Source organism: Eubalaena glacialis, chromosome 7 (assembly GCF_028564815.1).
Source record: "Eubalaena glacialis isolate mEubGla1 chromosome 7, mEubGla1.1.hap2.+ XY, whole genome shotgun sequence".
NCBI classification, from domain to species: Eukaryota; Metazoa; Chordata; class Mammalia; order Artiodactyla; family Balaenidae; genus Eubalaena; species Eubalaena glacialis.
In genome coordinates this window covers 106,451,156-106,465,524 of record NC_083722.1, presented here as the reverse complement: position 1 = coordinate 106,465,524, position 14,369 = coordinate 106,451,156, and the positions used below count along the sequence as shown (strand labels likewise).

Sequence of the window (14,369 nt, the reverse complement as noted above, 5' to 3'; positions counted from 1 at the left end):
TGGCCAACATCTCGCAGGAAGCAGAGGGCCGATCTGGGACTAGAAGCCAGGGCTCCTCCCCTGCAAGCAGGCTGTTTAGGGCATGTGGTTTGGGCTTTGGCTGCTAGTGCCACGTGAGAAGCATGGAATCCACATGGGCTGAAGCAATCCTGGGAAGATTCCTGAAAGAAAGTCTGGGGCCCCTGGGAGCCAATGATTCGTGACTTTATTGGCTAAACAGTGGTGTTACTGAGAAGCAGTACTCACTGTAACCTCATCGATGCCCAATTTGCTGAAAGGGGACTTCAGGATGGGGAAGGCCTCCCACCAGAGATTAGTCCCTGAACTCACAAAGGATGGAGGCACTTAGAGGTGTATTTTCTGGGTCCCCTCTTCTGGGGAGCCTCCCCTGATTGCCACCTCTAAATCAAAATGATCCCCCACACCCCAAGTTCTCATTCCGGGTGTTTTGTAGTGTCGTTTTACCCTTACTTCATCTTCCTTGTGAGTTTTGTTCTCAGCCAGTGTGAGATCCCCACTAGTTTATAAGTAATTTGCGAGCAGAGCTGGTGGTTCCTTCTTCCTTGTTATGGTTAATGTTTATCAAGAGCTCACTGTATGCCGGGCACAGCCCTCCATGCTTTCCCTGCATCCTCTCAGTTTATCTTCATCGCTGCCCTCTCCAGTGGCTATTTCTATTCCCATTTTATGGAGGAGAAAACTGAGGCACAGGAGGTTGAAGTGACTTGCTCGAGAACATGGGCCAGTAAAGATGAAGTGAAGATTTTAACTCAGGCCTTCATTTCTCTTTATGGGCTGGCTTGTGAAATCGGATGGAGTTGAGTTGTGGATAATCCCGCAGGCTTCCTGCTCTCCTGGAGCAGTGACCTGAAGCCTGGGGGTTGGGGCCCCCACCCAGGGACCGTGCTCCAAGCTCAGCCCTGTCTCGGCTGGTTTACCGTTAGAGGATCCAGGGAGCGAGGTGCAGTCACCTGCAATTTAGAAGGGCAAGAGTTGTTGACTGGCAGCTGGCATGGCCTTCAGCTTCCCATACCCCCTACCCCTGTGCCCGGCCTTGCCCCAGGCCTTCTGGAGACCTAGTCTCACTCACCCTCATGTCACTTCAGAACTTTCCATGCCGGGGGTCTGGTGGTTTTCCCGCCAATCACCCCTCATCTTAGCCTTTCACCTTCATTTACGGACAGAAAAACGTGGACGCAGGGTTCATAGCTGTTGTCAGTGTGGATAAAATGTTAACAGTGGTGACACCCAAGCAGCACCCTCCCTGCAGTGCTGGCTGGGCCAGGGGCCAGGGTCTCCTTTCTTCCAGAATTAAAAATTTGCCAGCGAGGACAGATTGCTCATCAGTCTTCCATCCCAGCAGTCCCTGTTGGAGAAGACAGGGCACCGCCGATGAGGCAGGCCTGGCTGTCTACAGCCTGGGCCCTTGCCACCGTGTGTGTGAGTTCAGGGCCTCAGGTGAGCAGCAGGTGGGCCCAGCCGAGCCTGGGGAGGCCCCTTGAACATCACGGAAGGGTACTGGGCGTGACAGGTGGCCGATTCTGCTTTCTGCCTCATACAGGATGAAATGGAGAGGCCCACAGAGGGTCAGAAAAATGAGTGTGTGGAAACTAAATAGTCAGGAGTCATCTAAATAACCCATAGCTAGTCCTGTCCGGTTAAAACTATGGGATATATACACTGGAAAGTTGCTAAGAGAGCAGCTCTTAAATGTTCTCACCGCAAAAAAGAAATGGTAATTATGTGACGTGATGCAGGTATTAGCTAATGCTACAGTGATCATCACTTTGCAATATATAAGTATATCAAATGACACCTACACCTTACACTCACATAATGGTATATGTCAATTATGTTTCAGTAAAGCTGATATATATACCCTCCACATTCTAACCAAGTGGAAAAAGTTCATTAAAAACTCCCAACAACAACAAGACACTTCATGGGCTAATGTGTGTGAGGACCTAAGCATGGGGCCAGTTTGGAGAAAGCATCCTCGTCGGCAGTGCTCGTTATTATTATTGTCATCAATGTTGTTGCCCCTGCTACAGAACTCACTTGCCGTGCTGGTCTAAGGCGTGTTGGGTAACTCCTCTGGGACTCATCTTCCTCATCTGTAGCATCGTTACAGTACCTGCCTCACAGATTTGGGATGAGGAGAGGATGAACCAGGACCCCTTAATGTTGGTGCTTATTAGTAAAACCATTATTGAGAAAACTGAACCTGACACCAGTCTCCTGACTCAGCCGGGTCCTCGTGTGTCCCAGGCCAGGAGGCAGGGACAGCCTGGCAGGCCAACAGGACACCGACTCTGCCACTTTCTGGCTGTGTGGCCGGTGCAAGCCTCCCCCACTTCTCCTGGCCTCAGTTTCCCCATCTGTATAGAGCAGGTGCCAGAGCAGGTGATCTCCCAGGTCACTTCCAGCTCTGGGTTCCACGAAACCCTGCACCTGGCTGCCTCTTGTCAGGCTTTGTTTTTCCCAGCTGGCGGCTTTCCCCGTGACTGCTCTGTGTCAGCCTCGTGCCTGTGGATTCCCTGTAGCTCTGCTCCCAGACCTCTGTGAACCCTGGGCCGGGCTGTCTTTCTGGGAAGGGGACAGCCTGGCTCCGTAGTGAGAGGAATTTGACTGGTGTCCAGTGGAAGAGAATAGGCGGGGGTGGTGAGGTGAGCTCAGGGCCCCACGGATGGGGCTCCAGGTGCTGGGGGAGAGGGGGTAGCTGGAGGATGGGACAGAAGACTCAGGCTGAGGCCAGGTGAGCAGAACAGAGAGGCTTTGGAAGGATGGGGGCCAATAGTTGTTGGAGTGGAACCGAGCTTCTGACACCTTGAAGGACCTGGTCGGCCTTGGCTTAGGGCCTGAGGGGTGCGGATCCAGTGGATGAATGGGGCACGGGAGGCAGGGCCGCTGCACTGGACACCTGCCGTTCACCCCTGGAGACCCACTGTCTGCCCTTCTCCACCCCGCCCTGTGCCGGGAGGGGACCTGTAGGGCTGCATCCGTTCAGTCCCTCCCCCTCCAGCTTCCTGTTGGCTTTGGCCAATGGGGAGCCCTGGCAAGCTGTAGAGTGAGGGGTGGGGGAGATGTTGGGGTATTTAGTCTCCCAGCTGTCCCTCTCAGGGTCACCTTGGGCTGGCTGCATGCCTTGCCCACAGGTGACAACTCCTATCAGGAGTCTTCCCATGCAGCCCACCATGTGCCTGGGTCTGGAAACTATTTCTTCCTCCCACCCCCTTCCAGATTAGGGATGGTAGCAACGGAACCGCCACTTTTGCTCTCGCTGGGGAACTGCACCACTCCTGCTCACATCTTTGTCAAGAGGTCCTTTATTAAACCCTCAGGACACTACCTGATTCAGCCCCCCAGAGCTGCAGAGCAGAGATACTGGAAAGGGACCCTGGAGACGGGGTGGCAGGGCCCCTGACCCAAACTTTGCCTGGAGTCTGACTCAGTCTTCTCACCCTTGATTATTCCAAGGGACGGGCCTGGCGTTCTCTCCCCGGAATTCTCAGTTTGTGTATCTGGAGCAGAGAAGGGAGGGGTGAGGGAGGGAGCCTGGCAGGGCCGAGAGGGAGCAGCCTGGGCTGTGCAGGTCACACATCAGACACCGGAGCAGGGCTGCTCACTCCAGCACCCACGGGGCAGATGGGTGGGATTGGGGAGCGTCTGCGGGCCTAGAGGGACAGCCTCGCGCAGCTCCAGCCCATCACTGCCCAATTTGCACGTGGCCCAGAGATGCAGCTCTCCCCGGAGGAGTCAGAAAGCCGGCTTTTAAGTGTGCAATCCCTCGGTTTCTAAATACTGGGATCAGTTCAAATATTAAATTTTAAACAGCCAGATCCACATCCCTGGCCATCAGAAAATACAAGCCCCTCTGACAGGCGTTTCTGATCTTTGCTTATAGGTTTCTCACACCTGGAAAGCAGACTGAGAGCAGCCCAGGAGACAGGTGAGTGTGAGACCAAGACCCCTGGTTCACCTGGGGGGCTCAGAATCCCCACCTACTCTTCAGCGCCATCGATGGCCCCGATTAGGAAACACCTGGTTTGCAAACCACCTCTCTGTACAGTCAACCACCCCTCCCCTCCCCACCCTGACTGCCCCGACTGCCCCAGCCTCCCTAACGCCTTCCTGACACCAAGGCTCTGGGCCGCCACTCCCCAAACCCTGTGGACCTGTGAGTAGCCGGGGAGGAAAAGGAAGCAAGAAGCAGATGTAAAACGGAGGTTTGGACACATTTGCTGCAGGTGTGATCTTCTCCCTTCCCTGTCCCCACAGAGCCTGTATGTTGCCACTTTACCTTGCTGCAATATTCCACTGAAACAGAGGTGTGCTTGGGTTAGTCAATGTCTTTGTTCTTTTCTTTCTTTTTTTTTTTTTTTTTTGGATGCATTGGGTCTTCGTTACTGCGCGCCGGCTTTCTCTAGTTGCGGCGAGAACTAGTTGGGGTTATTCTTCGTTGCAGTGCACGCGCTTCTCATTGCGGTCGCTTCTCTTTGTTGCGGAGCATGGGCTCTAGGCGCGCGGGCTCAGTAGTTGTGGCTCGAGGGCTCTAGAGTGCAGGCTCAGTAGTTGTGGTGCAGGGGCTTTGTTGCTCCACGGCATGTGGGATCTTCCCAGACCAGGGCTCGAACCCATGTCCCCTGCACTGGCAGGCAGATTCTTAACCACTGCGCCACCAGGTAAGTCCCAGCCAATGTCCTTTTGAGATAAAGAGCAATGTTCCCGGGTGGGTTACATGGCTATCATTTCAGTCATTCACGCTTGAGTATCTTTTAATGCTGTCAGATTATTTTTCAATTTGTGTCTGACTGAGGTCAGCCACACTGAGGGGTATTATTGACTTGGGGACTTGAGAAGGGGGAGCCCTGTGCGGAGGGCCCTGCCTGAGCCTGGGTGGGTCCTGGGACGGAACGAGGGCCTGGGAGCCCACAGAGGACTGTCCCAGAGCTTCATGACTGTTTGTCCATCCATTTACAAACATTCAGAGACACAGCCCCTTTGCCTGGGGGACTGCCTGGGAGTTCAGCCAATGGCCCTGGGCTGCCGCTTCCCTAGCAACCTCGGAGAAATCGGAGAATCAGAGAAACTGTCCTTTCACGGGGTGCGAGTGTGGGGTGCTGGCTCCACGCCTGGGTGGAATCAGCAGTCACTCCAGGGCGTTTGATAGGAGAGAGGCTTCTCCACCCAACACCCACTCCCTGCCACCATCTGCATCACTCCTCGGGAAAGGATGAGGTAGCTTTGAAAGCTTGTGTCCAGATGTCATCTGTAGGTTAGTTACAAGAGAATGGGCAATTTGGGTTTTCGGTGTTTTCCGAGTTTTATGTAATCAGCCTGTGTTGCTTGCATTGTTTTTTTCCAAACGCTATCTGGAGTGGTCTAGGAAGCCCTGGGCACGCATGTCTACTGCAGAACTTCTCTGACCAGGTTAGCCATTAGCAGATAGCAGGGTTTGGGGAACCAAGACATGGGCAGGTAAGTTTTGATGGAGAAGTAAAAGGTGATAGTGGGGAAGGATTAAAGCTCTGTCGAAGGTGGCCTCCTCCTCTGCTTTTGCTGTGGTCGTGAGTTAGGAAGCCAGATCATGACCATTTTCCAAAAATAACGTGGGCTTGGTTGTTCCCTCCGTCGAGGTGCTTCTCACCTCAGGATACAATTGCCCCTTCCTCTCCCTGCTCAGCTCCTCCCAGAGTGGGGCCCTGTCGCCTTCCCTCTGCATTTCCAGGCCTCAGCAAGGCATTAATGTGCGTGGCAACTGGTATTTGCTGAGTCCCTGCCATGTGCAGGAAAGGTGCGAAGGGTGTGGTGGGAATCTCTCGCTTCAGTTCATCCTGAGAACAAGACGGAATGCTTATCCCCATTCTGCAGGTGAGGAGACTGAGGCTTAGAGAAGTGAAGTGACTCACCCAAGGTCACACATCTAGGGAGAAGCAGGATTGGAACCCAGGTCCATGTGACTTCAAAGACCTTGTTTTTCCCACTATAATCCTGTAAAAGCAACATCACTTTTTTAAAAGGTTGGAAAGTGCAGGGAACAATTTATTCACAATTTTACTTCCTTATTGCCACAGGTGTTTGGGGTTTTTTTTTTTTAATCCTTCCTGCTTTTATCCATATACATGTTTGCTTTGACACTCACATTCCTGCATCCTTCTCTAGGCTCTCACACCAGTGTGGCTTTTCTAATAAAGTCAATGCAGCAATGAGAATTGTGATCCAGATGGGCAACGGCCAGGTGGGCATGTTGACCATCACCTGGTGGGGGCATGTGGGCCTTGCAGGCTCCTGCACCCCTGGGACACACCCTGCCTCCTCCCAGCCCCACACACCCGGTGCCTGACATTGCCAGATAGAAAGGCAGAACAGGACACCAGGGCTGGGAGTGGCCCTGGAGATGTCCTGCCCAGCTGCTCATGCCTGAGTTGAGACCATCTCCCACAGACCCTGCCCTAGGCCTGTGTGGCATAATAGTAAGGCCCTTAGTTTTTGGAGCCAGGCAAAACTGAATTTCAGTCCTGACTGTTTCATTCCCTAGCTGTGCATAGCCTTGAACAAGTGAGTGACTCTAATCTTTCTGTGCCTCAGTTTCCTCATCTGTAAAATGGGTACCCACTCCACAGAGTGCTGTAAATACAGCCGGGACAGCTCCTCCCCTTCCCTTCCTAAGTCAGAGATGGATGTCACTTTCTTATGTTTATAGCCAGATAACCTAGGTTTTCTCTACTCTTTCTTTCTTATTTTTCTCTTTCGTTTTTTTAAGATGTCTAAAATTACAACATAAACTCTTGGGAGCTTTTAATATGTGTGGTTAGAAGTTGTTACACCCCTAAAAGTGATATAACCTACTAGAAAGGTTTAAGAGTTTTTAAAAATTTCCACTTTAAAAATGTGAGTAACCAGTAATTTCACTTCTAGGAAATTTGCCCTGAGGAAATAGCACAAGATGTATACCAAGATTTATCTACAGGGGTATTTATCACAGCATTGTTTATATTAGTTAAAAAATAGAAACAGCAGGGGATGGGGAGACCCATCGCGGCACATGCAGACCGTGGAAGATTCTGGGCAGCCAGTGAATATGACATCTGAGATGAATTTTTAATAATATAGGGGGAAATGGTCATATTTCATTGTTAAGAGAAAAAGCAGTTTGCCAAAATTAATTCTAAGTGCATTAAAAAATAATGTGGAAAGGAATATAAGTAAGCAAGGTAGAAGAGAGAGGGGAGAGAGAGAGAATGAGAAGGAGAGAAAAAATTGGAGAGACAGGAATGGGGGAGGATAACAGGTGACATTTTTAATTTGTGCTTTTTGGAATTTTCTGAATTTCCCACCATGGCATGTTTACTGTTTATATAATCACAAAGGGTAGTTACATTTAAGAAGAAATTTTCTGCCCCCACCAATATGTGTGTGTGTGTGTGTACATTTTGCCAGTCAGCCATAAAAGAAGAATTGTTATGTTGACACTTCATTCTGAAGGGCTCTTTTTCTCAAAACATCTTTTTTTTTTTTACCCAAAGCCAATGTCGATGTCACATCGTCTTTCTTCCGTCCCCAGAACTGTGGTTCTGGGAGAACCAGCTTTGGGGGCTGGATTAGTCTGCCAGGGCCACCATAACATACCACAGACTGGGGAGCTTAAACAACAGACATTTATTTTCATACTGCTCTAGAGGCTGGAAGTCCAAGATCAAGGTGTCAGCAGGGTTGCTTTCTTCGGGGGCCTCTCTCCGTGGTGTGTAGACGGCCGACTTCTCCCTGGATCCTCATGTGGTCTTCCTCTGTGTTGTCTGTGTCCTAATCTCCCCTTCGTATAAGGACACCAGTCATATTGGATTAGGGCCCACTCATATGACCTCATTTACCTTAATCACCTCTTTAAAGACTGTATCTCCAAATACAGTAACATTATGAAGTACTGGGGGGTTAGGGCTTCATCATATGAGTTTTGGGGTCACAACTCATCTCATAATAGGGGCAGCTTATTCCTGGTGACTCAGGCCTTCACTTTGCAGAGCACTGAGCTTGAAGCTGGAGTGGGAGCAGGGGCTGTAGATGGAGAGGACATTGCCCTCGCCTTTATGGGCCCCTGGTGAGGTGTGATGTAGACCTCGAACGCAAGCAGGGCTCTGGGTAACACCTCACCTCTCCAAGACCTGGAAGCAAAAGTACGACCATTCCTAGCTGAGCCCATCTACCTGTTCAGGGTCAGAGGAAGAGTTCAACCCACAAAAATTAATTTTACTAAGAAACTCTCAAGCATGTCTACTGCAGTAAGAAGCAGTGACTTAGCTATAAGCAATTAAATCATTCAAATGGGCTTCTGAACACTCCAATTCAAATTCAAAAAAATAATTTTTCTTAGTGTCCACTTGAAAGTGATATTGATTTATAAAATCAACGGTGGGGAGAAGGAATAGGATAAGCGAGTCGGGTGTGGAAGGTGGTGGTCATTGAATTTGGTAGAAGCAAAGCTGATTATGTCAGAGAGTCATGAGCAAGAATGTCCCTGAGAGTGAGAGAGGCAGGGAGAGGCTGAGGCAGGCATCCAATGGCAGGCAGGCACCTTAGGTTTAAGCTAGAGGGTAGTAGGGAGCTATAGCAGGTTCTTGAGCTAAAATGAGAACAAAGTGGCAGAAAAATCTAGTTAGGAGGCTTTGCTGAAGTGCTGGGATGAGGGTCTAGATCTAAGTTCTGGAAATAAAACTCCAGAGGAGATTTGGGAGATGTTGTTAGTGCTGTTTATTTATCTGGGCCTTTTGTGCATGCCGTTCTCTCTAGTCCACCCCCAACCTGGCAAACTCCTAAGCATCCTGTAAGGCCCCATTCATGGAGCCCCTCTGCCTGGAAGCTTTTCTTGACCTGCCAGGCAGTCACTCCTCCTCTCGGGCTGCCCCCCATTAGAACACTGGCATACCACATCATGGGGACCTGTCTGCACACCTCCCTGTTTGTTGCCAGGCCTCACTGGGCTGAGAAGTTGGTCCTCAGCAAGTGTCCGTGGGTTGAGGTTGGTGATGTAAAGGAAATCAGTGATTAGATGTAAGCTGCAGAGGTAGGTGGAGCATAATTCCCAAATGATTCCAGGGTGACAATTTTATTAGTTATCAATCTCCGATTATGAGTGTGGCTCTGGTGAGAGAGGAGTGAGCAAGGCATACATGGTCCCTTCCTCATGGAGCTTACAGCCTAATGGGGGAAACAGATAATAAAGTAATAATTATAATGCAATGAGTGCTACGAAGCCCAGTCTGCTGTGAGAGCCTAATGGTGGGGTAGGGGTGATGGAATCAAGGTGCACTCCCTTGAGGAAGTGCTTATTAAAGAAATTGGAGGGTGTGTGAGAATGCATCTACTTGACCAAGTCGTAGATGTTAGATGATGGACCAAGATGAAGGTGAGGAAAAGGGAAGCCCAAATAAGGGGAAGATGTATTCCTGCAAAGGCACAGACTGCAGAGGTCCTGTGGTGAACAAGAAGTATTAGAAACACAGAAGCTGAGCATTACTAGAATACAAAGAGCAAGGGTTCCACATATAAGCGATGTCATATGATATTTGTCTTTCTCTGTCTGACTTACTTCACTCAGCCTGGTGATCTCTGGATCCATCCATGTTGCTGCAATGGCATTATTTCATTCTTTTTTCATGGCTGAGTAATATTGCATTGTATATATGTACCACGTCTTCTTTATCCATTCCTCTGTTGATGGACATTTAGGTTGCTTTCATGTCCTGGATCTTATAAATAGTGCTGCAATGAATATTGTGGTACATGTATCTTTTCGAATTATGGATTTCTACAGATATATGCCCAGGAGTGGGATTGCTGGATCAGATGGTGGCTCTATTTTTAGTTTTTTAAGGAACCTCCATACTGTTCTCCATAGTGGCTGTACCAGTTCACATTCCTACCAACAGTGTAGGAGGATTTCCTTTTCTCCACACCCTCTCCAGCATTTATTGTTTGTAGACTTTTTGATGATGGCCATTCTGATTGGTGTGAGGTGGTGTTGAGCATCTTCTCATGTGCTTTTTAGCCATCTTCATGCCTTCTTTGGAGAAATGTCTATTTAGATCCTCTGCCCATTTTTTCGTTGGATTGTTTGTTTTTTTGATATTGAGCTGCATGAGCTATTTGTATATTTTGGAGATTAATCCCTTGTTGGCTGCCTCATTTGCAAATAGTTTCTCCCATTCTGAGGGCTGTCTTTTCATTTTGTTTATGGTTTCCTTTGCTGTGCAAACGCTTTTAAGTTCAATATGTGGAATATAAAAAAGGGGTACAAATGAACTTATCTACAAAACAGAAATAGAGTTACAGATGTAGAAAACAAACTTATGGTTACTGGGGGCAAGGGGTGGGGAGGGATAAATTGGGAGATTGGGATTGAGATATACACACTACTATATATAAAGTAGATAACTGATAAGGACCTACTGTTTAGCACAGGGAACTCTACTCAGTACTCTGTAATGGCCTGTATGGACAAAGAATCTAAAAAAGAGTGGATATATGTATATGTATAACTGATTCACTTTGCTGTACACCTGAAACTAACACAACATTGTAAATCAACTATACTCCAATAAAAATTAAAATATATGTATATATATACATTCAAAATTTCAAAAAAAAAAGAGCAAGGGGGCGAGGCTGGTGAGATGAAAGGTCAGAGGTGAAGGCAGGAGGACAGCATCATAAGGCCACTATGGTCAGGAGGGTTTGGATCTTAGCCTAAGAATATCAGGAATCTATTGGAGGTTTATAGTCAGGGAGTGATGGGAACAGACTTGTGTTTTTAAAGGACTGATCTGGCTGCTGCCTTGGAGTGAATAGATGGCCAGGAGCAGGAGGGGGACCAGTAAGGAGGCTGATGCACTTGTCCCGGTGAGAAATGGCAGTAACCTGGACTCGATGGTGCCTGTGGGTGACAGGAAGTAAACAGAAGAGAATGACAGTCAAGATGTGGGCAGGAAGGAGGAGAGTCACAGGTGACTCCAGGTTTGGGATTTAGGCAAGGGCAGATAGGAGGACACTCCCAGAGATATTTGGGGGTGCCTTTACCAAACTCTCACCCCACACCGAGCTCCAACAGTCCAACTGCCAGCCCCTCAGAGGGACTCTCATTCACAGTGGCCTCGGCAGTCGGCACACAGGGACCTCAAGGTCCAGGGAGGTGGAGAGACCGCCTGCCTGCGGCCCTGTATCAGGGCCCAGGCTGGGACCCATGACTGTGCCCGGGATTTCAGAGTTGTTGAGGGGACAGTCGTTGAGAAAATTTTGCCCCACCATGCATGACAACTTGCTTTAGCATTTTCTTCTAATTCAGCAAAATCTCTTCCCTCAGCATCTTTCCTGGGAAATGTCCTGGGACTCCTGCCCTGGTGGATGTTAGCACAGCAGTCAACTGAGTAACATCCGACAGGCCTGCTTCCATCTGCCTCTCACGGGACCCTCACAGCGACACTGGGACACAGGCCAGGAGGCATTATTAGCATCCTCCCCATTCTACAGATAACAAAACTGAGGCTCAGGGGGAGGATGCCACTTGTCCAAAGTCACACAACTTGGAAATGAGAAAAACAAGACCAAAACCCAAGTTAAGAGATTCCACATTCAATGAATTTTTCTCAATTGCCTTTTTTGTCTTTAATCTCTCAGTAACTTTTGAAGTAAATGACCTGGCACATTTTGCTTTCAGAGCATCTGTTGGTTACCTACCAACAAAACATTTTTTATCTTTCACTCAAACTGTTTGAACTATTGTACCGCCCTATTGTGGTTCCTTCCACATCCATGTAAATACATCTTTATTACAACCAGCTGCAAAGCAAAAGATTCAATGAAACACACCATCATTGGTACAATACCCTTCTCAGCATCTGACCAGTTTTCTTGGTGACACCTATTTATTCATTCATTTGACAACTATTTATTGAGTCAAATACTGGGAAGACAGCAGCAAACAAAACAGACGTGGCCCCTGCCTTCAAGTGCTGCCGTTGCACTAAGGGAGATGGACAGTCAACAACGAAACTGCCGTCTATTAGACTGTCCAGGCTATCGGGGAGAGTGAAGCCGGTGAGAGGAGGTGGCGGGGAGGGACTGGGGGTGGGGCAGTTTTACACAAGGTGGTCACGGAAGGCCTCTCTGAGGAGGTGACCTTTCAGACTGAATGAAAGGAATGAGAACATTCCAGATAAAGGGAAAGTCCTGAGGCAGGCCGAAGCTTGTCTGGGGGCGTGGAGAAGCCAGTGTGGCCAAATGGACAGAGCAGGGGAGCACGTGGCGGCCGCTGAGGTCAGGGAGGGAAGTGAGGGCAGATGGCAAGGACTCTGCCTTAACTCCAGGACGGATGGGGGCAGGCTTCAAGGTTTCGAGCAGGGGCACGTGGCCGACTTGCAGCCCCCTGGCTGTTCTGTGGAGCGTAGGCGGCAGGAGGCAAGGGGGGAAGCAGGGAGATCGGGGAAGAGGCTTTAGCGGCAATAATTCAGGTGAGAGATGCTGGTGGCTGGACCGGGTCGGTACAGTGGGGGTGGGGAGAAGTGGCCGTGTTCTGAACAGATGTGAAGGTTGAGCTGATTGGACTCTCTCTTTTATTGGATATGGGGGAAGAGAGAAGGAGAGGAATCATGGGTGACTCTTGGCATGCGGGGGTAATTCTGACACTGCTGGGGTGCTGACGTTCAAACCTGGCACTGACCACCCAGAGTTAGCACAGACCCTATGAGATAAACGACACGGTTCCCAACAAAACCATCCCCACCTCAGATGCCAGCCATCAGTGGTGTCCCCAGGCTACCATACTTCTAATGGGCTGGCTACAAATTGGGGGGTTCCTACAACCCGTCTGGTTTAGTAATTCACTAGAATGACTCAGAACTCAGGAAAGTGCTATACTTACAATTACAGTTTTATTATAAGGGATCCAGGTCAAGACCAGCCAAATGAAGAGATACATAGGACAATCATGATTAAACTGCATCTCTATCCCTCCCCCTCCCTGGAGGCAGGGCTGGCTCATAAGCCCCAACCCTCTACTCCCCTGGTTGGTCTTTTTGGTGGCCAGCCCCCATCCTGACTCAGCACATTAGCATAAACTCAGGTGTGGTCCCAGGGGCTCAGGAACAGCAAAGACACCGCTATCTCTTGGGAAATTCCAAGAATTTAGAGTCTCCTTCCCAGGAACCAGGGACAAAAAGCAGTTCAATTCTTATGATACAGCAGGGTAGATGCTGGTGCCATTTACTAAGACCAGCAGAAGAAGGGAGACCAGGGGTGGGGCCTGGGAGTAGTAGGTTTGGTGGGGGAATGAAGGGTAGTGTTTGGGGCATGTTGACTCTCAGACGCTCATTAGACATCCAGGTGGAGATGGGGAGGAGGCAGTTGGATCTGTGAGGCTGGCAGGTGTTATTATTTTCTCCCTAAATCTTTTTATGTAGGGGAGGGAGGGAGGGAGGGCAAAAGAGGACATGGGAAAGGGATGAGACCCAGGGTGCTGTGTGGGTTTGGGAGGATGGAGGCTCATCCTTGCTTTCAAGAAGGGAACTAGGAATCCTGGCTCCTTGGAGAGCAAGTGAGGCCTAGAACATTCTCAATTTGGAACCTGTCAAGCCGGTCTCTTTACCTGGAAGTCTGTGTCCCAACTATTTCATTCTCCTTTTGCAGCAAATGTATTGGTGGCTTGGTGTCAAGTTGTGTGGGCAGAAGCATCTAGAAGGAGATAAACACTTAGTGATATAGGGTAGAGGGCATGACATCCTGCCACTCCCATGCACAAGTGACTTGGAAAGGGGCTCGAAACTGTGGGCCAGGGGCCTGGGTTTGAAAATGTCTGGGATCAAGAGGCAGATGGTGAACAAGTCTGAAGGATGCTGGCCCTGTCTGCTTTCGCCCACCCTCCCCGGGCAGCCACAGGGCCAGTTCTTGAAAAGCCAGCACGCTTTCAACTCTCCCGGGGACTCTGTGCTGCCTTCCAGAAACCCTGACTCCCGAACCTCCTTGGCTGGTTCTTGGCTGCAGGTCGTATTTCACAACTTTTTCTGGAGCTTCCTTCCTTAGTTCTTGGTGTCTCCATGTGCCCCTTGGGAGATCTGAAGGAGGGGCAGTTAGGAGGAAGCAGTCACGCCTCTAAAGCAGTGCCGAGCCTGGAGATTTGTGTGAGCTGTTTCACTCCAGACTTGTGCCACTTCACAGTCGGGCAAACTGATGCACAGAGAGGCTAAAGAATTTGCCTAGATGACCCAGCCGACAAGCAGGAGAGCAGGATGGGAAGCTGGGCCCACGGGATCTGGAGCCTGGGTCCAGAGTCTGCCTGCTACTGCCTGCGTGCATGCCCTCAACTGAGTTTCTGAGGCTGG

The 14,369-nt window shown here is 49.6% G+C and overlaps 1 protein-coding gene across 1 annotated transcript in view; it reads left to right on the top strand.

Annotated features, from left to right (window-relative positions):
• ATP2B2 (ATPase plasma membrane Ca2+ transporting 2) overlaps positions 1-14,369 on the top strand; it is a 347,108-nt gene that overhangs the window by 70,269 nt on the left and 262,470 nt on the right. Inside the window, exon 2 of the mRNA XM_061195585.1 lies at positions 3,905-3,949. The gene's annotated coding sequence lies outside the window, so the exon portion shown is untranslated. The remainder of the gene's footprint in view (positions 1-3,904; positions 3,950-14,369) is intronic.